Source organism: Hyla sarda, chromosome 2, assembly GCF_029499605.1.
Source record: "Hyla sarda isolate aHylSar1 chromosome 2, aHylSar1.hap1, whole genome shotgun sequence".
Taxonomy (NCBI): Eukaryota; Metazoa; Chordata; class Amphibia; order Anura; family Hylidae; genus Hyla; species Hyla sarda.
This window is the reverse complement of record NC_079190.1, coordinates 9,096,983-9,122,127: the sequence shown is the minus strand read 5'-3', so window position 1 is coordinate 9,122,127 and position 25,145 is coordinate 9,096,983.

Below are 25,145 nucleotides of genomic sequence, written 5' to 3'. Positions count from 1 at the left end.
CTCCACCTGCACTCTGTACCCCCCCTGTACTGTACGAGATCTCCTCCCTGCACTCTGCACCCCCCCTGTACTGTACGAGATCTCCTCCCTGCACTCTGTACCCCCCCCCTGTACTGTACGAGATCTCCTCCCTGCACTCTGTACCCCCCCTGTACTGTACGAGATCTCCTCCCTGCACTCTGCACCCCCCCCCTGTACTATACGAGATCTCCTCCCTGCACTCTGCACCCCCCCTGTACTGTACAAGATCTCCTCCCTGCATTCTGCACCCCCCCCCTGTACTGTACGAGATCTCCTCCCTGCACTCTGCACCCCCCCCTGTACTGTACGAGATCTCCTCCCTGCACTCTGTATCCCCCCCCTGTACTGTACGAGATCTCCTCCCTGCACTCTGTACCCCCCCTGTACTGTACGAGATCTCCTCCCTGCACTCTGCACCCCCCCTGTACTATAAGAGATCTCCTCCCTGCACTCTGCACCCCCCCCCTGTACTGTACGAGATCTCCTCCCTGCACTCTGTACCCCCCCCCTGTACTGTACGAGATCTCCTCCCTGCACTCTGCACCCCCCCCCTGTACTGTACGAGATCTCCTCCCTGCACTCTGCACCCCCCCCTGTACTGTACGAGATCTCCTCCCTGCACTCTGTACCCCCCCCCCCCTGTACTGTACGAGATCTCCTCCCTGCACTCTGTACCCCCCTGTACTATACGAGATCTCCTCCCTGCACTCTGTACCCCCCCCCTGTACTGTACGAGATCTCCTCCCTGCACTCTGTACCCCCCCCCCTGTACTGTACGAGATCTCCTCCCTGCACTCTGCACCCCCCCCCTTTACTGTACAAGATCTCCTCCCTGCACTCTGTACCCCCCCCTGTACTGTACGAGATCTCCTCCCTGCACTCTGTACCCCCCCCCTGTACTGTACGAGATCTCCTCCATGCACTCTGTACCCCCCCCCCCCCCCTGTACTGTACGATATCTCCTCCCTGCACTCTGTACCCCCCCCCCCCTGTACTGTACGAGATCTCCTCCCTGCACTCTGTACCCCCCCCCTGTACTGTACGAGATCTCCTCCCTGCACTCTGTACCCCCCCCTGTACTGTACGAGATCTCCTCCCTGCACTCTGTACCCCCCCCCTGTACTGTACGAGATCTCCTCCCTGCACTCTGTACCCCCCCCCCTGAACTGTACGAGATCTCCTCCCTCCACTCTGTACCCCCCCTGTACTGTACGAGATCTCCTCCCTGCACTCTGTACCCCCCCTGTACTGTACGAGATCTCCTCCCTGCACTCTGTACACCCCCCATGTACTGTACGAGATCTCCTCCCTGCACTCTGTACACCCCCCTGTACTGTACGAGATCTCCTCCCTGCACTCTGTACCCCCCCTGTACTGTACGAGATCTCCTCCCTGCACTCTGTACCCCCCCCTGTACTGTACGAGATCTCCTCCCTGCACTCTGTACCCCCCCCCCTGTACTGTACGAGATCTCCTCCCTGCACTCTGTACCCCCCCTTGTACTGTAATAGATCTCCTCCCTGCACTCTGTACCCCCCCTGTACTGTACGAGATCTCCTCCCTGCACTCTGTACCCCCCCCCCCCCTGTACTGTACGAGATCTCCTCCCTGCACTCTGTACCCCCCCTGTACTGTACGAGATCTCCTCCCTCCACTCTGTACCCCCCCTGTACTGTACGAGATCTCCTCCCTGCGCTCTGTACCCCCCTGTACTGTACGAGATCTCCTCCCTGCACTCTGTACACCCCCCATGTACTGTACGAGATCTCCTCCCTGCACTCTGTACACCCCTCTGTACTGTACGAGATCTCCTCCCTGCACTCTGTACCCCCCCTGTACTGTACGAGATCTCCTCCCTGCACTCTGTACCCCCCCCCCTGTACTGTACGAGATCTCCTCCCTGCACTCTGTACACCCCCCATGTACTGTACGAGATCTCCTGCCTGCACTCTGTACACCCCCCATGTACTGTACGAGATCTCCTCCCTGCAATCTGTACCCCCCCCCTGTACTGTACGAGATCTCCTCCCTGCACTCTGTATACCCCCCCTGTACTGTACGAGATCTCCTCTCTGCACTCTGTACCCCCCCCCCTGTACTGTACGAGATCTCCTCCCTGCACTCTGTAGACCCCCTCTGTACTGTACGAGATCTCCTCCCTGCACTCTGTACCCCCCCTGTACTGTACGAGATCTCCTCCCTGCACTCTGTACCCCCCCCCCCTGTACTGTACGAGATCTCCTCCCTGCACTCTGTACACCCCCCTGTACTGTACGAGATCTCCTCCCTGCACTCTGTACCCCCCCTGTACTGTACGAGATCTCCTCCCTGCACTCTGTAGACACCCCCTGTACTGTACGAGATCTCCTCCCTGCACTCTGTACCCCCCCTGTACTGTACGAGATCTCCCCTGCACTCTGTAGACCCCCCCTGTACTGTACGAGATCTCCTCCCTGCACTCTGTACACCCCCCTGTACTGTACGAGATCTCCTCCCTGCACTCTGTACCCCCCCCCTGTACTGTACGAGATCTCCTCCCTGCACTCTGTACCCCCCCTGTACTGTACGAGATCTCCTCCCTGCACTCTGTACCCCCCTGTACTGTACGAGATCTCCTCCCTGCACTCTGTACCCCCCCCTGTACTGTACGAGATCTCCTCCCTGCACTCTGTACCCCTCCCTGTACTGTACGAGATCTCCTCCCTGCACTCTGTATCCCCCCCCTGTACTGTACGAGATCTCCTCTCTGCACTCTGTACCCCCCCCTGTACTGTACGAGATCTCCTCCCTGCACTCTGTACCCCCCCTGTACTGTACGAGATCTCCTCCCTGCACTCTGTAGACCCCCCCTGTACTGTACGAGATCTCCTCCCTGCACTCTGTACCCCCCCTGTACTGTACGAGATCTCCTCCCTGCACTCTGTAGACCCCCCCTGTACTGTACGAGATCTCCTCCCTGCACTCTGTAGACCCCCCTGTACTGTACGAGATCTCCTCCCTGCACTCTGTACCCCCCTGTACTGTACGAGATCACCTCCCTGCACTCTGTACCCCCCCTGTACTGTACGAGATCTCCTCCCTGCACTCTGTACCCCCCCCCCTGTACTGTACGAGATCTCCTCCCTGCACTCTGTATCCCCCCTGTACTGTACGAGATCTCCTCCCTGCACTCTGTACCCCCCCTGTACTGTACGAGATCTCCTCCCTGCACTCTGTACCCCCCCCCTGTACTATACGAGATCTCCTCCCTGCACTCTGTACCCCCCCTGTACTGTACGAGATCTCCTCCCTGCACTCTGTACCCCCCTGTACTGTACGAGATCTCCTCCTTGCACTCTGTACCCCCCCTCTGTACTGTACGAGATCTCCTCCCTGCACTCTGTACCCCCCCTGTACTGTACGAGATCTCCTCCCTGCACTCTGTACCCCCCCCCCCTGTACTGTACGAGATCTCCTCCCTGCATTCTGTACCCCCCCCTGTACTGTACGAGATCTCCTCCCTGCACTCTGTACCCCCCCTGTACTGTACGAGATCTCTTCCCTGCACTCTGTACCCCCCCTCTGTACTGTACGAGATCTCCTCCCTGCACTCTGTACCCCCCCTGTACTGTACGAGATCTCCTCCCTGCACTCTGTACCCCCCCCTGTACTGTACGAGATCTCCTCCCTGCACTCTGTACCCCCCCCCCCTGTACTGTATGAGATCTCCTCCCTGCACTCTGTACCCCCCCTGTACTGTACGAGATCTCCTCCCTGCACTCTGTACCCCCCCCCGTACTGTATGAGATCTCCTCCCTGCACTCTGTACCCCCCCTATGTACTGTACGAGATCTCCTCCCTGCACTCTGTACCCCCCCTGTACTGTACGAAATCTCCTCCCTGAACTCTGTACACCCCCCTGTACTGTACGAGATCTCCTCCCTGCACTCTGTACCCCCCCTGTACTGTACGAGATCTCCTCCCTGAACTCTGTACACCCCCCCTGTACTGTACGAGATCACCTCCCTGAACTCTGTACACCCCCCTGTTCTGTACGAAATCTCCTCCCTGAACTCTGTACACCCCCCTGTACTGTACGAGATCTCCTCCCTGCACTCTGTACCCCCCCCCCCTGTACTGTACGAGATCTCCTCCCTGAACTCTGTACACCCCCCTGTACTGTACGAGATCTCCTCCCTGCACTCTGTACCCCCCCCCCCTGTACTGTACGAGATCTCCTCCCTGCACTCTGTACCCCCCCTGTACTGTAATAGATCTCCTCCCTGCACTCTGTACCCCCCCTGTACTGTACGAGATCTCCTCCCTGCACTCTGTACCCCCCCCTCCTGTACTGTACGAGATCTCCTCCCTGCACTCTGTACCCCCCCTGTACTGTACGAGATCTCCTCCCTGCACTCTGTACCCCCCCCCTGTACTGTATGAGATCTCCTCCCTGCACTCTGTACCCCCCCCCCCGTACTGTACGAGATCTCCTCCCTGCACTCTGTACCCCCCCCTGTACTGTACGAGATCTCCTCCCTGCACTCTGTACCCCCCCCCCTGTACTGTACGAGATCTCCTCCCTGCACTCTGTACCCCCCCTGTACTGTACGAGATCTCCTCCCTGCACTCTGTACCCCCCTGTACTGTACGAGATCTCTTCCCTGCACTCTGTACCCCCCCTCTGTACTGTACGAGATCTCCTCCCTGCACTCTGTACCCCCCCTGTACTGTACGAGATCTCCTCCCTGCACTCTGTACCCCCCCCTGTACTGTACGAGATCTCCTCCCTGCACTCTGTACCCCCCCCCTGTACTGTACGAGATCTCCTCCCTGCACTCTGTACCCCCCCCTGTACTGTACGAGATCTCTTCCCTGCACTCTGTACCCCCCCTCTGTACTGTACGAGATCTCCTCCCTGCACTCTGTACCCCCCCTGTACTGTACGAGATCTCCTCCCTGCACTCTGTACCCCCCCCCTGTACTGTACGAGATCTCCTCCCTGCACTCTGTACCCCCCCCCTGTACTGTACGAGATCTCCTCCCTGCACTCTGTACCCCCCCTGTACTGTACGAGATCTCCTCCCTGCACTCTGTACCCCCCCCCCCCTGTACTGTATGAGATCTCCTCCCTGCACTCTGTACCCCCCCCCCCGTACTGTACGAGATCTCCTCCCTGCACTCTGTACCCCCCCTGTACTGTACGAGATCTCCTCCCTGCACTCTGTACCCCCCCTGTACTGTACGAGATCTCCTCCCTGCACTCTGTACCCCCCCTGTACTGTACGAGATCTCCTCCCTGCACTCTGTACCCCCCCTGTACTGTACGAGATCTCCTCCCTTCACTCTGCACCCCCCCCCCTGTACTGTACGAGATCTCCTCCCTGCACTCTGCACCCCCCCTGTACTATACGAGATCTCCTCCCTGCACTCTGTACCCCCCTGTACTGTATGAGATCTCCTCCCTGCACTCTGTACCCCCCCTGTACTGTACCCCCCCTGTACTGTACCCCCCTGTACTGTACGAGATCTCTTCCCTGCACTCTGTACCCCCCCTCTGTACTGTACGAGATCTCCTCCCTGCACTCTGTACCCCCCCGTACTGTACGAGATCTCCTCCCTGCACTCTGTACCCCCCCCCCCCTGTACTGTACGAGATCTCCTCCCTGTACTTTGTACCCCCCCTGTACTGTACGAGATCTCCTCCCTGCACTCTGTACCCCCCCTGTACTGTACGAGATCTCCTCCCTGCACTCTGTACCCCCCTGTACTGTACGAGATCTCTTCCCTGCACTCTGTACCCCCCTCTGTACTGTACGAGAGCTCCTCCCTGCACTCTGTACCCCCCCTGTACTGTACGAGATCTCCTCCCTGCACTCTGTACCCCCCCCCCCTGTACTGTACGAGATCTCCTCCCTGCACTCTGTACCCCCCCCCCTGTACTGTACGAGATCTCCTCCCTGCACTCTGTACCCCCCTGTACTGTATGAGATCTCCTCCCTGCACTCTGTACCCCCCCTGTACTGTACGAGATCTCCTCCCGGCACTCTGTAACCCCCCCTGTACTGTACGAGATCTCCTCCCTGCACTCTGTACCTCCCCCCCTCTGTACTGTACGAGATCTCCACCCTGAACTCTGTACACCCCCTGTACTGTACGAGATCTCCTCCCTGCACTCTGTACACCCCCCTGTACTGTACGAGATCTCCTCCCTGCACTCTGTACCTCCCGCCCTCTGTACTGTACGAGATCTCCTCCCTGCGCTCTGTATATCCCCCCTGTACTGTACGAGATCTCCTCCCTGCACTCTGTACCCCCCCCCCCTGTACTGTACGAGATCTCCTCCCTGCACTCTGTACCCCCCCCCTGTACTGTACGAGATCTCCTCCCTGAACTCTGTACACCCCCCTGTACTGTACGAGATCTCCTCCCTGCACTCTGTACCCCCCCCCTGTACTGTACGAGATCTCCTCCCTGCACTCTGTACCCCCCCCTGTACTGTACGAGATCTCCTCCCTGCACTCTGTACCCCCCCTGTACTGTACGAGATCTCCTCCCTGCACTCTGTACCCCCCCTGTACTGTACGAGATCTCCTCCCTGCACTCTGTACCCCCCCCTGTACTGTACGAGATCTCCTCCCTGCACTCTGTAACCCCCCTGTACTGTACGAGATCTCCTCCCTGAACTCTGTACCTCCCCCCCTCTGTACTGTACGAGATCTCCTCCCTGAACTCTGTACACCCCCTGTACTGTACGAGATCTCCTCCCTGCACTCTGTACACCCCCTGTACTGTACGAGATCTCCTCCCTGAACTCTGTACACACCCTATACTGTACGAGATCTCCTCCCTGCACTCTGTACCCCCCCTGTACTGTATGAGATCTCCTCCCTGCACTCTGTACCCCCCCATGTACTGTACGCGATCTCCTCCCTGCACTCTGTACCCCCCCTGTACTGTACGAGATCTCCTCCCTGCGCTCTGTATACCCTCCCTGTACTGTACGAGATCTCCTCCCTGCACTCTGTACACCCCCCCCCTGTACTGTACGAGATCTCCTCCCTGCACTCTGTACACCCCCCCTGTACTGTACGAGATCTCCTCCCTGCACTCTGTACACCCCCCCTCTGTACTGTACATGGTCTCTTCCATGTACCCCCTGTACTATAATAGATCTCCTATCTGCACTCTGTACCCCCCTGTACTATTAGAAATCTCCTCCTTAAACTCTGTAGCCCCCCTGTACTGTACGAGATCTCCTCACTGCACTCTGTACCCCCCCCTGTACTGTACGAGATCTCCTCCCTGCACCCTGTACCCCCCCCTGTACTGTACGAGATCTCCTCCCGCACCCTGTACCCCCCCTGTACTGTACGAGATCTCCTCCCTGCACTCTGTACACCCCCCCCCCCTGTACTGTACGAGATCTCCTCCCTGCACTCTGTACACCCCCCCCTGTACTGTACATGGTCTCTTCCATGTACCCCCTGTACTATAATAGATCTCCTATCTGCACTCTGTACCCCCCTGTACTATTAGAAATCTCCTCCTTAAACTCTGTAGCCCCCCTGTACTGTACGAGATCTCCTCCCTCCACCCTGTACCCCCCCTGTACTGTACGAGATCTCCACTCTGCACTCTGTACACCCCCCCCCTGTACTGTACGAGATCTCCTCCCTGCACCCTGTACCCCCCCTGTACTGTACGAGATCTCCTCCCTGCACCCTGTACCCCCCCTGTACTGTACGAGATCTCCTCCCTGCACTCTGTACCCCCCCTGTACTGTACGAGATCTCCTCCCTGCACTCTGTACCCCCCCTGTACTGTACGAGATCTCCTCCCTGCACTCTGTACCCCCCCTGTACTGTACGAGATCTCCTCCCTGCACTCTGTACCCCCCCTGTACTGTACGAGATCTCCTCCCTGCACTCTGTACCCCCCCTGTACTGTACGAGATCTCCTCCCTGCACTCTGTACACCCCCCCCCTGTACTGTACGAGATCTCCTCCCTGCACTTCGTACCCCAGCCCCCCCCCCCCTGTACTCCATGAGATCTCCACTCTGCTCACCGCTGACACTCACTCTTCTGTTCCTTCTGGAAGCCATCTGTTTCCTTTCTGTATCCCGATAAGGGAAAGTACTCAGGTAGCTGCCCTATTATTCTGGGACCCACAGCTGAGAGGCGCAAGAGCAAGAAACTGAAAAAATATCTATTTTCACATTTCATTGTTTTGCTCCTGTTGTTTTCCCCATCATTCTGCCCTCAATACCCCATAATGACAAAGTGATTACAGAATTTTAGAAATACACTGCTCAAAAACATAAAGGGAACACTAAGATAACACATCCTAGATCTGAAGAATGAACTAATCGTATGAAATACTTTCCTCTTTACATAGTTGAATGCGCTGACAACAAAACACCAGCATATCGTCTCACAAGGGGTCTGAGGGTCTCATCTCGGTACCTAATGGCAGTCAGGCTACCTCTGGCAAACACATGGAGGGCTGTGCGCCCCCCCCCCCCCCAAAGAAATGCCTCCCCACACCATTACTTACCCACCGCCAAACCGGTCATGCTGGAGGATGTTGCAGGCAGCAGAACGTTCTCCACGGCGTCTCCAGACTCTGTCACGTCTGTCACATGTGCTCAGTGTGAACCTGCTTTCATCTGTGAGGAGCACAGGGCACCAGTGGTGAATTTGGCAATCTTGGTGTTCTCTGGCAAATGCCAAACATCCTGCACGGTGTTGGGCTGTAAGCACAACCCCCTCCTGTGGACGTCGGGCCCTCATACCACCCTCATGGAGTCTGTTTCTGACAGTTTCAGTGGACACATGCACATTTGTGACCTGCTGGAGGTCATTTTGCAGGGCTCTGGCAGTGCTCCTCCTGCTCCTCCTTGCTCAAAGGTGGAGGTAGCGGTCCTGCTGCTGGGTTGTTGTCCTCCTACAGCCTCCTCCACGTTTCCTATGGACAGGATCCTCTCTTCTGTAGAGTGTCAGCTCTTATGGGCAGGGTCCTCTCTCCTGTAGAGTTTACGTTCTTATGTACAGGGTCCTCTCTCCTGTAGAGTGTAATCTCTTATGTACAGGGTCCTCTCTCCTGTAGAGTGTAAGCTCTTATGTACAGGGTCCTCTCTCCTGTATAGTGTAATCTCTTATGTACAGGGTCCTCTCTCCTGTAGAGTGTACGCTCTTATGTACAGGGTCCTCTCTCCTGTAGAGTGTAAGCTCTTATGGACAGGGTCCTCTCTCCTGTAGAGTGTAAGCTCTTATGTACAGGGTCCTCTCTCCTGTAGAGTGTAAGCTCTTATGGACAGGGTCCTCTCTCCTGTAGAGTGTAAGCTCTTATGTACAGGGTCATCTCTCCTGTAGAGTGTAAGCTCTTATGTACAGGGTCCTCTCTCCTGTAGAGTGTAAGCTCTTATGGACAGGGTCCTCTCTCCTGTAGAGTGTAAGCTCTTATGGGCAGGGTCCTCTCTCCTGTAGAGTGTAATCTCTTATGTAGAGGATCCTCTCTCCTGTAGAGTGTAATCTCTTATGTACAGGGTCCTCTCTCCTGTAGAGTGTAAGTTCTTATGGACAGGGTCCTCTCTCCTGTAGAGTGTAAGCTCTTATGGACAGGGTCCTCTCTCCTGTAGAGTGTAAGCTCTTATGTAGAGGATCCTCTCTCCTGTAGAGTGTAAGCTCTTATGGACAGGGTCATCTCTCCTGTAGAGTGTAAGCTCTTATGTACAGGGTCCTCTCTCCTGTAGAGTGTAAGCTCTTATGGACAGGGTCCTCTCTCCTGTAGAGTGTAAGTTCTTATGGACAGGGTCCTCTTTCCTGTAGAGTGTCAGCTCTTATGTACAGGGTCCTCTCTCCTGTAGAGTGTAAGCTCTTATGGACAGGGTCCTCTCTCCTGTAGAGTGTAAGTTCTTATGGACAGGGTCCTCTCTCCTGTAGAGTGTAAGCTCTTATGGACAGGGTCCTCTCTCCTGTAGAGTGTAAGCTCTTATGGACAGGGTCCTCTCTCCTGTAGAGTGTAAGCTCTTATGGGCAGGGTCCTCTCTCCTGTAGAGTGTAAGCTCTTATGTACAGGGTCCTCTCTCCTGTAGAGTGTAAGCTCTTATGGACAGGGTCCTCTCTCCTGTAGAGTGTAAGTTCTTATGGACAGGGTCCTCTCTCCTGTAGAGTGTAATCTCTTATGTACAGGGTCCTCTCTCCTGTAGACTGTAAGCTCTTATGTAGAGGATCCTCTCTCCTGTAGAGTGTAAGCTCTTATGGACAGGGTCCTCTCTCCTGTAGAGTGTAAGTTCTTATGGACAGGGTCCTCTCTCCTGTAGAGTGTCAGCTCTTATGGGCAGGGTCCTCTCTCCTGTAGAGTGTAAGCTCTTATGTACAGGGTCCTCTCTCCTGTATAGTGTAAGCTCTTATGTACAGGGTCCTCTCTCCTGTATAGTGTAAGCTCTTATGTACAGGGTCCTCTCTCCTGTAGAGTGTAAGCTCTTATGTACAGGGTCCTCTCTCCTGTAGAGTGTAAGCTCTTATGTACAGGGTCATCTCTCCTGTAGAGTGTAAGCTCTTATGGGCAGAGTCCTCTCTCCTGTAGAGTGTAATCTCTTATGTACAGGGTCCTCTCTCCTGTAGAGTGTAATCTCTTATGGGCAGGGTCCTCTCTTCTGTAGAGTGTCAGCTCTTATGGGCAGGGTCCTCTCTCCTGTAGAGTGTAAGCTCTTATGGGCAGGGTCCTCTCTCCTGTAGAGTGTAAGCTCTTATGGGCAGGGTCCTCTCTCCTGTAGAGTTTATGCTCTTATGGGCAGGGTCCTCTCTCCTGTAGAGTTTATGCTCTTATGGGCAGGGTCCTCTCTCCTGTATAGTGTAAACTCTTATGGAAGGGGTCCTCTCTCCTGTAGAGTGTCAGCTCTTATGTACAGGGTCCTCTCTCCTGTAGAGTGTAGGCTCTTATGGGCAGAGTCCTCTCTCCTGTAGAGTGTAATCTCTTATGTACAGGGTCCTCTCTCCTGTAGAGTGTAATCTCTTATGGGCAGGGTCCTCTCTCCTGTAGAGTTTATGCTCTTATGGGCAGGGTCCTCTCTCCTGTATAGTGTAATCTCTTATGGAAGGGGTCCTCTCTCCTGTAGAGTGTAATCTCTTATGGAAGGGGTCCTCTCTCCTGTATAGTGTAAGCTCTTATGTACAGGGTCATCTCTCCTGTAGAGTGTAATCTCTTATGTACAGGGTCCTCTCTCCTGTAGAGTGTAATCTCTTATGGGCAGGGTCCTCTCTCCTGTATAGTGTAATCTCTTATGTACGGGGTCCTCTCCTGTAGAGTGTAAGCTCTTATGTACAGGGTCCTCTCTCCTGTAGAGTGTAAGCTCTTATGTACAGGGTCCTCTCTCCTGTAGAGTGTAAGCTCTTATGTACAGGGTCATCTCTCCTATAGAGTGTAAGCTCTTATGTACAGGGTCCTCTCTCCTGTAGAGTGTAAGCTCTTATGGGCAGGGCCCTCTCTCCTGTATAGTGTAATCTCTTATGTACAGGGTCCTCTCTCCTGTATAGTGTAAGCTCTTATGTACAGGGTCCTCTCTCCTGTATAGTGTAAGCTCTTATGTACAGGGTCCTCTCTCCTGTAGAGTGTCAGCTCTTATGGGCAGGGTCCTCTCTCCTGTAGAGTGTAAGCTCTTATGGGCAGAGTCCTCTCTCCTATAGAGTGTAAGCTCTTATGGGCAGGGTCCTCTCTCCTGTAGAGTGTATGCTCTTATGGGCAGGGTCCTCTCTCCTGTAGAGTTTATGCTCTTATGGGCAGGGTCCTCTCTCCTGTAGAGTGTAAGCTCTTATGGAAGGGGTCCTCTCTCCTGTAGAGTGTAGGCTCTTATGGGCAGAGTCCTCTCTCCTGTAGAGTGTAATCTCTTATGTACAGGGTCCTCTCTCCTGTAGAGTGTAATCTCTTATGGGCAGGGTCCTCTCTCCTGTAGAGTTTATGCTCTTATGGGCAGGGTCCTCTCTCCTGTATAGTGTAATCTCTTATGGAAGGGGTCCTCTCTCCTGTAGAGTGTAATCTCTTATGGAAGGGGTCCTCTCTCCTGTAGAGTGTAAACTCTTATGTACAGGGTCATCTCTCCTGTAGAGTGTAATCTCTTATGTACAGGGTCCTCTCTCCTGTAGAGTGTAATCTCTTATGGGCAGGGTCCTCTCTCCTGTATAGTGTAATCTCTTATGTACAGGGTCCTCTCTCCTGTAGAGTGTAAGCTCTTATGTACAGGGTCCTCTCTTCTGTAGAGTGTAATCTCTTATGTACAGGGTCCTCTATCCTGTAGAGTGTAAGCTCTTATGTACAGGGTCCTCTCTCCTGTAGAGTGTAAGCTCTTATGTACAGGGTCCTCTCTCCTGTATAGTGTAATCTCTTATGTACAGGGTCCTCTCTCCTGTAGAGTGTAATCTCTTATGGGCAGGGTCCTCTCTCCTGTAGAGTGTAATCTCTTATGGGCAGGGTCCTCTCTCCTGTAGAGTGTAATCTCTTATGGGCAGTGTCCTCTCTCCTGTAGAGTGTAATCTCTTATGGGCAGGGTCCTCTCTCCTGTAGAGTGTAAGCTCTTATGGGCAGGGTCCTCTCTCCTGTATAGTGTAATCTCTTATGTACAGGGTCCTCTATCCTGTAGAGTGTAAGCTCTTATGTACAGGGTCCTCTCTTCTGTAGAGTGTAATCTCTTATGTACAGGGTCCTCTCTCCTGTAGAGTGTAATCTCTTATGTACAGGGTCCTCTCTCCTGTAGAGTGTAGGCTCTTATGGGCAGAGTCCTCTCTCCTGTAGAGTGTAATCTCTTATGTACAGGGTCCTCTCTCCTGTAGAGTGTAATCTCTTATGGGCAGGGTCCTCTCTCCTGTAGAGTTTATGCTCTTATGGGCAGGGTCCTCTCTCCTGTATAGTGTAGTCTCTTATGGAAGGGTCCTCTCTCCTGTAGAGTGTAATCTCTTATGGGCAGGGTCCTCTGTTCTGTAGAGTGTAATCTCTTATGGAAGGGGTCCTCTCTCCTGTAGAGTGTAAGCTCTTATGTACAGGGTCATCTCTCCTGTAGAGTGTAATCTCTTATGTACAGGGTCTTCTCTCCTGTAGAGTGTAATCTCTTATGGGCAGGGTCCTCTCTCCTGTATAGTGTAATCTCTTATGTACAGGGTCCTCTCTCCTGTAGAGTGTAAGCTCTTATGTACAGGGTCCTCTCTCCTGTAGAGTGTAAGCTCTTATGTACAGGGTCCTCTCTCCTGTAGAGTGTAAGCTCTTATGTACAGGGTCCTCTCTCCTGTAGAGTGTAATCTCTTATGGAAGGGGTCCTCTCTCCTGTAGAGTGTAAGCTCTTATGTACAGGGTCCTCTCTCCTGTATAGTGTAAGCTCTTATGTACAGGGTCCTCTCTCCTGTAGAGTGTCAGCTCTTATGGGCAGGGTCCTCTCTCCTGTAGAGTGTAAGCTCTTATGGGCAGGGTCCTCTCTCCTATAGAGTGTAAGCTCTTATGGGCAGGGTCCTCTCTCCTGTAGAGTGTATGCTCTTATGGGCAGGGTCCTCTCTCCTGTAGAGTTTATGCTCTTATGGGCAGGGTCCTCTCTCCTGTATAGTGTAAGCTCTTATGGAAGGGGTCCTCTCTCCTGTAGAGTGTAATCTCTTATGGAAGGGGTCCTCTCTCCTGTAGAGTGTAAACTCTTATGTACAGGGTCATCTCTCCTGAAGAGTGTAATCTCTTATGTACAGGGTCCTCTCTCCTGTAGAGTGTAAGCTCTTATGTACAGGGTCCTCTCTCCTGTAGAGTGTAATCTCTTATGGGCAGGGTCCTCTCTCCTGTAGAGTGTAAGCTCTTATGGGCAGGGTCCTCTCTCCTGTAGAGTGTAAGCTCTTATGGGCAGGGTCCTCTCTCCTGTAGAGTGTAAGCTCTTATGGGCAGGGTCCTCTCTCCTGTAGAGTGTAATCTCTTATGTACAGGGTCCTCTATCCTGTAGAGTGTAAGCTCTTATGTACAGGGTCCTCTCTTCTGTAGAGTGTAATCTCTTATGTACAGGGTCCTCTCTCCTGTAGAGTGTAAGCTCTTATGTACAGGGTCCTCTATCCTGTAGAGTGTAAGCTCTTATGTACAGGGTCATCTCTCCTGTAGAGTGTAATCTCTTATGGGCAGGGTCCTCTCTCCTGTAGAGTGTAATCTCTTATGTACAGGGTCCTCTCTCCTGTAGAGTGTAATCTCTTATGTACAGGGTCCTCTCTCCTGTAGAGTGTAATCTCTTATGGGCAGGGTCCTCTCTCCTGTAGAGTTTATGCTCTTATGGGCAGGGTCCTCTCTCCTGTATAGTGTAATCTCTTATGGAAGGGGTCCTCTCTCCTGTAGAGTGTAATCTCTTATGGAAGGGGTCCTCTCTCCTGTAGAGTGTAAGCTCTTATGTACAGGGTCATCTCTCCTGTAGAGTGTAATCTCTTATGTACAGGATCCTCTCTCCTGTAGAGTGTAAGCTCTTATGTACAGGGTCATCTCTCCTGTAGAGTGTAATCTCTTATGGGCAGGGTCCTCTCTCCTGTAGAGTGTAATCTCTTATGTACAGGGTCCTCTCTCCTGTAGAGTGTAATCTCTTATGTACAGGGTCCTCTCTCCTGTAGAGTGTAATCTCTTATGGGCAGGGTCCTCTCTCCTGTAGAGTTTATGCTCTTATGGGCAGGGTCCTCTCTCCTGTATAGTGTAATCTCTTATGGAAGGGGTCCTCTCTCCTGTAGAGTGTAATCTCTTATGGAAGGGGTCCTCTCTCCTGTAGAGTGTAAGCTCTTATGTACAGGGTCATCTCTCCTGTAGAGTGTAATCTCTTATGTACAGGGTCCTCTCTCCTGTAGAGTGTAATCTCTTATGGGCAGGGTCCTCTCTCCTGTATAGTGTAATCTCTTATGTACAGGGTCCTCTTTCCTGTAGAGTGTAAGCTCTTATGTACAGGGTCCTCTCTCCTGTAGAGTGTAAGCTCTTATGTACAGGGTCATCTCTCCTGTAGAGTGTAAGCTCTTATGTACAGGGTCCTCTCTCCTGTAGAGTGTAAGCTCTTATGGGCAGGGTCCTCTCTCCTGTATAGTGTAATCTCTTATGTACAGGGTCCTCTCTCCTGTAGAGTGTAAGCTCTTATGTACAGGGTCCTCTCTCCTGTAGAGTGTAATCTCTTATGGGCAGGGTCCTCTCTCCTGTAGAGTGTAATCTCTTATGGGCAGGGTCCTCTCTCCTGTAGAGTGTAATCTCTTATGGGCAGGGTCCTCTCTCCTGTAGAGTGTAAGCTCTTATGGGCAGGGTCCTCTCTCCTGTATAGTGTAATCTCTTATGTACAGGGTCCTCTATCCTGTAGAGTGTAAGCTCTTATGTACAGGGTCCTCTCTTCTGTAGAGTGTAATCTCTTATGTACAGGGTCCTCTCTCCTGTAGAGTGTAAGCTCTTATGGGCAGGGTCATCTCTTCTGTAGAGTGTAAGCTCTTATGGGCAGAGTCCTCTCTCCTGTAGAGTGTAATCTCTTATGTACAGGGTCCTCTCTCCTGTAGAGTGTAATCTCTTATGGGCAGGGTCCTCTCTCCTGTAGAGTTTATGCTCTTATGGGCAGGGTCCTCTCTCCTGTATAGTGTAATCTCTTATGGAAGGAGTCCTCTCTCCTGTAGAGTGTAATCTCTTATGGAAGGGGTCCTCTCTCCTGTAGAGTGTAAGCTCTTATGTACAGGGTCATCTCTCCTGTAGAGTGTAATCTCTTATGGGCAGGGTCCTCTCTCCTGTAGAGTGTAATCTCTTATGGGCAGGGTCCTCTCTCCTGTATAGTGTAATCTCTTATGGGCAGGGTCCTCTCTCCTGTAGAGTGTAATCTCTTATGGGCAGGGTCCTCTCTCCTGTAGAGTGTAAGCTCTTATGTACAGGGTCCTCTCTCCTGTAGAGTGTAATCTCTTATGTACAGGGTCCTCTCTCCTGTAGAGTGTAATCTCTTATGGGCAGGGTCATCTCTCCTGTATAGTGTAAGCTCTTATGTACAGGGTCCTCTCTCCTGTAGAGTGTAATCTCTTATGTACAGGGTCCTCTCTCCTGTAGAGTGTAATCTCTTATGGGCAGGGTCCTCTCTCCTGTAGAGTGTAATCTCTTATGGGCAGGGTCATCTCTCCTGTATAGTGTAATCTCTTATGTACAGGGTCCTCTCTCCTGTAGAGTGTAATCTCTTATGGGCAGGGTCCTCTCTCCTGTAGAGTGTAATCTCTTATGGGCAGGGTCCTCTCTCCTGTAGAGTGTAATCTCTTATGGGCAGGGTCCTCTCTCCTGTATAGTGTAATCTCTTATGTACAGGGTCCTCTATCCTGTAGAGTGTAAGCTCTTATGTACAGGGTCCTCTCTTCTGTAGAGTGTAATCTCTTATGTACAGGGTCCTCTCTCCTGTAGAGTGTAATCTCTTATGTACAGGGTCCTCTCTCCTGTAGAGTGTAAGCTCCTATGTACAGGGTCATCTCTCCTGTAGAGTGTAATCTCTTATGGGCAGGGTCCTCTCTCCTGTAGAGTGTAAGCTCTTATGTACAGGGTCCTCTCTCCTGTAGAGTGTAATCTCTTATGGGCAGGGTCCTCTCTCCTGTAGAGTTTATGCTCTTATGGGCAGGGTCCTCTCTCCTGTATAGTGTAATCTCTTATGGAAGGGGTCCTCTCTCCTGTAGAGTGTAAGCTCTTATGTACAGGGTCATCTCTCCTGTAGAGTGTAATCTCTTATGTACAGGGTCCTCTCTCCTGTAGAGTGTAATCTCTTATGGGCAGGGTCCTCTCTCCTGTATAGTGTAATCTCTTATGTACAGGGTCCTCTCTCCTGTAGAGTGTAAGCTCTTATGTACAGGGTCCTCTCTCCTGTAGAGTGTAAGCTCTTATGTACAGGGTCCTCTCTCCTGTAGAGTGTAAGCTCTTATGTACAGGGTCATCTCTCCTGTATAGTGTAATCTCTTATGTACAGGGTCCTCTCTCCTGTAGAGTGTAATCTCTTATGGGCAGGGTCCTCTCTCCTGTAGAGTGTAATCTCTTATGGGCAGGGTCCTCTCTCCTGTAGAGTGTAATCTCTTATGGGCAGGGTCCTCTCTCCTGTAGAGTGTAAGCTCTTATGTACAGGGTCCTCTATCCTGTAGAGTGTAATCTCTTATGTAGAGGATCCTCTCTCCTGTAGAGTGTAAGCTCTTATGGGCAGGGTCCTCTCTCCTGTATAGTGTAATCTCTTATGTACAGGGTCCTCTCTCCTGTAGAGTGTAAGCTCTTATGGGCAGAGTCCTCTCTCCTGTAGAGTGTAATCTCTTATGTACAGGGTCCTCTCTCCTGTAGAGTGTAATCTCTTATGGGCAGGGTCCTCTCTCCTGTAGAGTTTATGCTCTTATGGGCAGGGTCCTCTCTCCTGTATAGTGTAATCTCTTATGGAAGGGGTCCTCTCTCCTGTAGAGTGTAATCTCTTATGGAAGGGGTCCTCTCTCCTGTAGAGTGTAAGCTCTTATGTACAGGGTCATCTCTCCTGTAGAGTGTAATCTCTTATGTACAGGGTCCTCTCTGCTGTAGAGTGTAATCTCTTATGGGCAGGGTCCTCTCTCCTGTATAGTGTAATCTCTTATGTACAGGGTCCTCTCTCCTGTAGAGTGTAAGCTCTTATGTACAGGGTCCTCTCTCCTGTAGAGTGTAAGCTCTTATGTACAGGGTCCTCTCTCCTGTATAGTGTAAGCTCTTATGTACAGGGTCCTCTCTCCTGTATAGTGTAAGCTCTTATGGGCAGGGTCCTCTCTCCTGTAGAGTGTAATCTCTTATGTACAGGGTCCTCTCTCCTGTGGAGTGTAAGCTCTTATGGGCAGGGTCCTCTCTCCTGTAGAGTGTAATCTCTTATGTACAGGGTCCTCTCTCCTGTAGAGTGTAAGCTCTTATGTACAGGGTCCTCTCTCCTGTATAGTGTAAGCTCTTATGGGCAGGGTCCTCTCTCCTGTAGAGTGTAATCTCTTATGTACAGGGTCCTCTCTCCTGTAGAGTGTAATCTCTTATGGGCAGGGTCCTCTCTCCTGTGGAGTGTAATCTCTTATGTACAGGGTCATCTCTCCTGTATAGTGTAATCTCTTATGTACAGGGTCCTCTCTCCTGTAGAGTGTAATCTCTTATGGGCAGGGTCCTCTCTCCTGTGGAGTGTAAGCTCTTATGTACAGGGTCCTCTCTCCTGTAGAGTGTAAGCTTTTATGGGCAGGGTCCTCTCTCCTGTGGAGTGTAAGCTCTTATGTACAGGGTCCTCTCTCCTGTAGAGTGTAATCTCTTATGGGCAGGGTCCTCTCTCCTGTGGAGTGTATGCTGTTATGTACAGGGTCCTCTCTCCTGTAGAGTGTAATCTCTTATGGGCAGGGTCCTCTCTCCTGTGGAGTGTAAGCTCTTATGTACAGGGTCCTCTCTCCTGTAGAGTGTAATCTCTTATGGGCAGGGTCCTCTCTCCTGTGGAGTGTAAGCTCTTATGTACAGGGTCCTCTCTCCTGTAGAGTGTAATCTCTTATGGGCAGGGTCCTCTCTCCTGTAGAGTGTAATCTCTTATGGGCAGGGTCCTCTCTCCTGTGGAGTGTAAGCTCTTATGTACAGGGTCCTCTCTCCTGTAGAGTGTAATCTCTTATGGGCAGGGTCCTCTCTCCTGTAGAGTGTAATCTCTTATGGGCAGGGTCCTCTATCCTGTAGAGTGTAAGCTCTTATGTACAGGGTCCTCTCTCCTGTAGAATGTAAGCTCTTATGTACAGGGTCCTCTCTCCTGTAGAGTGTAAGCTCTTATGTACAGAGTCCTCTCTTCTGTAGAGTGTAATCTCTTATGTACAGGGTCCTCTCTCCTGTAGAGTGTAATCTCTTATGTACAGGGTCCTCTCTCCTGTAGAGTGTAATCTCTTATGTACAGGGTCCTCTCTCCTGTAGAGTGTAATCTCTTATGTACAGGGTCCTCTCTCCTGTATAGTGTAATCTCTTATGTACAGGGTCCTCTCTCCTGTAGAGTGTAATCTCTTATGTACAGGGTCCTCTCTCCTGTATAGTGTAATCTCTTATGTACAGGGTCCTCTCTCCTGTAGAGTGTAAGCTCTTATGTACAGGGTCCTCTCTCCTGTAGAGTGTAAGCTCTTATGGACAGGGTCCTCTCTCCTGTAGAGTGTAAGCTCTTATGGGCAGGGTCCTCTCTCCTGTAGAGTGTAATCTCTTATGCACAGGGCCTGCCGTAGAAAATCTAGGCCACATTCTGCAGATGGCGGGGAAACCCAAAATTTTTAAATGCTGGAGTACCCCTTTACGTGCATTAATATATGTGATACCTTATAAGCTAACCTTGCCTGTCTCCCCCACCCCTTTTATATGGTATGGAGATTTTTTTCACAACATAAAACAAGTTTCCCGGCCAGTGTGCCTACTGCTGCATGCCCGGACAGCTGAAGGCTCTCTGGGCATGCTGGGATTTGTAGTTTAGCAACAGCCGGAGTCACTCTAGTTGCGAAACACTGTCACAGAGCATCCTTAAAGGGGTACTCCAGTGGAATTTTTTTTTTAACCCCTTAACGACGCAGGACGTATATTTACGCCAGTGATCAGCATAGGAGATCAGTGTGTGCAGTGTTATAGGTCCTTATGGGATAACAATGATCAGTGTGTGCAGTGTTATAGGTCCCTATGGGACCTATAACACTGCAAAAAAAAAAGTTAAAAAAAGTGTTCATAAAGGTCATTTAACCCCTTCCCTAATAAAAGTTTGAATCATCCCCCTTTTCCCATAAAAAAAATAAATAAACATATGTGGTATCGCCGCGTGCGTAAATGTCCAAACTATAAAATTATATCATTAATTAACCACACGGTCAATGGCGTACGCGCAAAAAAATTCCAAAGTACAAAAAAGCGTATTTTGGTCACTTTTTATACCATTAAAAATTAATAAAAAGTGATCAAAAAGTCCGATCAAAACAAAAATCGTACCGTTAAAAAACTTCAGATTACAAAAAATGAGCCCTCATACCGCCCCGTACGTGGAAAAATAAAAAAGTTATAGGGGTCAGAAGATGACAATTTTAAACGTATAAATTTTCCTGTATGTAGTTAAGGTTTTTTCCAGAAGTGCGACAAAATCACCTATATAAGTAGGGGATCATTTTAACCGTATGGACCTACAGAATAATGATAAGGTGTCATTTTATCGAAATATGCGCTGCGTAGAAACGGAAGCCCCCAAAAGTTACAAAATGGCATTTTTTTCTTCGATTTTGTCGCACAATGATTTTTTTTCCTGTTTCGCCGTGAATTTTTGGGTAAAATGACTAATGTCACTGCAAAGTAGAATTGGCGACGCAAAAAAAAAAGCCATAATATGGATTTTTTGGTGGAAAATTGAAAGGGTTATGATTTTTAAAAGGTAAGGAGGAAAAAACGAAAGTGCAAAAACGGAAAAACCCTGAGTCCTTAAGGGGTTAATCAACTGGTGCCAGAAAGTTAAACAGATTTGTAAATCACTTCTATTAAAAAATCTTAATCCTTCCAGTACTTCAATATAAGAAATCAGTGTGTGCAGTGTTATAGTCCCCTATGGGATAACAATGATCAATGTAAAAGATCAGTGTGTGCAGTGTTATAGCCTCCTATGGGATAACAAGGATCAATGTAAAAGATCAGTGTGTGTATAGTGTTATAGTCCCCTATGGGATAACAATGATCAATGTAAAAGATCAGTTTGTGCAGTGTTATAGTCCCATATGGGAGCTATAACACTGCAAAAAAAAAAGTAAAAAAAAAAAGTCATTTAACACCTTCCCTAATAAAAGTTTGAATCACCCCACTTTTCCCATAAATAAAAAAAAACTGTGAATAAAAATAAACATATGTGATATCGCCGTGTGCGGAAATGTCCGAACTATTAAAATATATCATTAATTAAACCGCACGGTCAATGGTGTACGCGCAAAAAAATTCCAAAGTCCAACATAGCGTATTTTTAGTAACTTTTTAGATCATGAAAAAATGAATAAAAAGTGATAAAAAAAAGTCTGATCAATACAAAAATGTACCGATAAAAACTTCAGAAAACGGCACAAGAAATGAGCCCTCATACCGGCCCGAATGCAGAAAAATAAAAAAGTTATAGGGGTTAGAAGATGAGAATTTTTTACATATAAATTTTCCTGCATGTAGTTATGATTTTTTTCCCGAAGTACGACAATATCCAACCTATATAAGTAGGGGATCATTTTAACCGTATGGACCTAAAAAATAAAGAGAAGGTGTTATTTTTACCGAAAAATGCACTGCGTAGAAACGGAAGCCCCCAAAAGTTACAAAATGACATTTTTCTTCAATATTGTCGCACAATTAATTTTTTTTTGCGTTTCGCCGTGGATTGTTTGGTAAAATGACAATGTCACTGCAAAGTAGAATTGATGGCACAAAAAATAAACCATGATATGGAATTTTATGTGCAAAATTGAAAGCGTTATGATTTTTAGAAAGTGATGAGGAAAAAATGAAAATGCAAAAACAGAAAATCCCTGCGTCCTTAAGGGGTTAATAGATGTAATTTAAAAATCCTGTTTAACTTTCTGGCACCAGTTGATTTAAAGAAAAAAAAAAAAAAAACGTTTCCACCAGAGTACTCCTTTAAGCTATCTTAGTACATAGAGAAGCCCAACCCTCATCCCTCTCATAGGCTAAAACGTTCCTTAGAGGGGTACTCCGGTGGAAAACTTTTTTTTTATTTTTTAAATCAACTGATGCCAGAAAGTTAAACAGATTTGTAAATTACTTCTATTAAAAAATCTTAATCCTTCCAGTACTTATTAGTGACTGTATACTACAGAGGAAATTTTTTTCTTTTTGGATTTCTTTGCTGTCACGACCACAGTGCTCTCTGCTGACACCGCTGTCCATGCCAGGAACTGCCCAGAGCAGGAGAAAATCCCCATTGCAAACATATGCTGCTCTGGACAGTTCCTAAAATGGACAGAGATGTCAGCAGAGAGCACTGTGGTCGTGACAGAAAACAAGTCCAAAAAGAAAAGAACTTCCACTGTAGTATACAGCCCCTAATAAGTATTGGAAGGATTAAGATTTTTTAATAGAAGTACTTTACAAATCTGTTTAACTTTCTGACACCAGTTGATTTAAAAAAAAGAAGTGTTGTCATAGGGACTTAAAGGGGTACTCCGGTGGAAAAAAAAAAAATTTTCCACCGGAGTACCCCTTTAAGTCCCTATGACAACACTTCCTGTGGAATTATAAAGAGAAGGCTTGATTCTAAGTATAAGCTAAAAGGGTAGGATACAGCGACAGGAAGGGTTGTCATGGGGACATTGGTAGAGAAGATCTTCTTAAAAGACGCTATACCATTATCCTTGCAGTAGTAGTATTGCCCCTCCCCGTGTCCCTGTTGAACAGCGGTTCCCAACCTGGGGTACGTGTAAAAAAAAAATCCGTAATGGCGGCCGCTGTGATGTTGATTCATGTGACGTCTCCAGCCGTGCCGGTATCCTCTTAGACTTCACATGAATTGGCATCACAGAGGGAAGAGTGTCCAGGAAAAGTTGTGGACTGGCGGAGGAGATTCGGGGAATGTCAGGCCCAACGCCTGATTATTGAATCCTACATGTGTATTATAATTGTATCTGTGTGTAATGTATTATCCAAGACATGGGTGAGGGGTCATTCACACGATGTATCCTTTGTTTTTGTGTATTGCATTTTATTGGGGGTCTGGCTGTTTGGAATCTCCTTTGAAGTCATGCACACTGGTCCCATCATATAATCAAACAGATAAGGGGTCAGGAAGAAAGATGCCCCACCTGGTGGAATCAGAGGGGAGGGGGGAATGGAGTTTCCCTCCAAAGAAGCAGATAAGACATAAAATGCTGGACTCAACTGTTGTTCAAGGCTGTGCCATAAGCTGACAAGACCATCCTAAGAACAGCTGGAACTCACTCTCATGGACTGCTATATCATCATGCTGTAAGAACTTCATCTTTTGTTTTCTGAACTTGTATTGCTAAACTCTTTCATATTTTTGTAACTGTATGTCATTTGTTTATTTTTATGTATAGCACTGTGATACTTTTTATCAGATAAATGTTTAATTAATCAGCTCTGGTCTTTGATCTCTAAATATAGGAGCTCACCTTTCTGAAGGAAGCTCTGGTGAAACACGTTTATCTAAGGGTTAATTTGGTGACTTGCTGGGACTAGTAGTGGATACCCAGAGGTCTGGTGGCCTTAACCCTTGTCTCTCTAGTGTCTTGGCTGGACCAATAGGGTGTGATCGTGACAACTGGTGGCAGCGTCGGGATATATTTAGAGATTTTTAGTGCTTGCTGGATTTTACCTGCAAGGAAATCTTAGCAATAAAAAGAAATTGCATACATCTTCTTGTGTGTAAATTCCAAAGACAGAGCTCAGTGCTGGTTTAAAAGACATACAAAAAGAGTGCAAGACAGTTCTGTCCTCCCCATCTCCTGTTTTACCTCCTCTGTCTCATCTCGGAAATATGGAGGCATATCGCAAGCAGTCCAAGCCTGCACTGGAGCTAATGTGCCTAGAAAAGGACATCCCTACTGCAGGAAAGAACAAGGAACAACTTATTGCTGATCTTGTGGAGTATGATGCCCGTGCAGAAGAGCTGAGTGACATGAGGCAAAGTCCTACAGCTGGAACTGCCATCCAAGGACTGATATCTCCTGGGGAATACAACATTACTCCCCATCAGGACAGTACTCCACATGAGGCCTTGGACTCTTATATGCGGACTGCCTTACAACACCTTGGGAATGTGGATGCCAATATGAAACTCCAACTGCTTCTCCCGTACCAAACTGCAGAGAGAGAGGCCCAGGCATGAGCCACAGAGAGAGAGGCCCAGCGGAGGCATGAACTGGAGGTTCTGAGGCTGAGAGGCTGAGAGTGACCAGGACTATGAGGCAATAAAATCTGCCCTGCTAAAAAGTTTTAATCTGACTCCAGAGGCTTATCGGAAAAAGTTTCGGACTTTGCAACAAAGTGCCACAGAAAGCTGCACTCAACATGCAGGTCAGCTAAGGACTGCATTCAGGCTATGGACTGGGGGCCTACAAGTGACTACCTATGAGGCCCTGGAGGACTTGATGGTCCTGGATCAGTTTCTCCAAACACGGAGCTTTGAAGCCAGAGAGTGGATATTGGACCGCAAGCCCAAGACAGCAACGGAAGCAGCAGAACTTGGAGACGACTTTGACCACAACCGGGCACCAACAGCAAAGCGTGGATCTGCACAAGCTGGAGCAAGTACCTGGAGGGGAGCCACACAACCACAATGCACCACCAGGTCAGCCGGAAAATTCTTGCCGTCATTCCCAAAAGCAACAGGAGCCACATTGGGTCAGGGGGACACCTGCCGATGTTACAGATGCAACAATATTGGGCACCACTTGCCCCAACAAAAAGAATTCTCCACCAGTAGCTGGAGGACACACAGCCGTTCTTCTGGTGTCCGGAGAGGTGGAGAAAAGAGTGAATAACCTGCAGAGTGCAACTATGGGTGACCGGATGACAGTGGGTTTGCGAGATTCTGGAGCCTCCTTTACCTTGGTGCGGCCTGAAGTGGTGGATACAGGCAAAGGTTTGCGGGAGGTGGGGGTCTCTGAGGACATTCCTGTTAACCCCTTAAGGACTCAGGGTTTTTCCGTTTTTGCACTTTCGTTTTTTCCTCCTTACCTTTTAAAAATCATATCCCTTTAAATTTTCCACCTAAAAATCCATATTATGGCTTATTTTTTGCGTCGCTAATTCTACTTTGCAGTGACATTAGTAATTTTACCCAAAAATGCATGGCAAAACGAAAAAAAAAAATCATTGTGCGACAAAATCGAAGAAAAAAACGCCATTTTGTAACTTTTGGGGGTTTCCGTTTCTACGCAGTGCATATTTCGGTAAAAATTACACCTTATCATTATTCTGTAGGTCCATACGGTTAAAATTATACCCTACTTATATAGGTTTGATTTTGTCGCACTTCTGGAAAAAATCATAACTACATGCAGGAAAATGCATACGTTTAAAAATGTCATCTTCTGACCCCTATAACTTTTTTATTTTTCCATGTACAAGGCCGGTATGAGGGCTCATTTTTTGCGCCGTGATGTGAAGTTTTTATCGGTA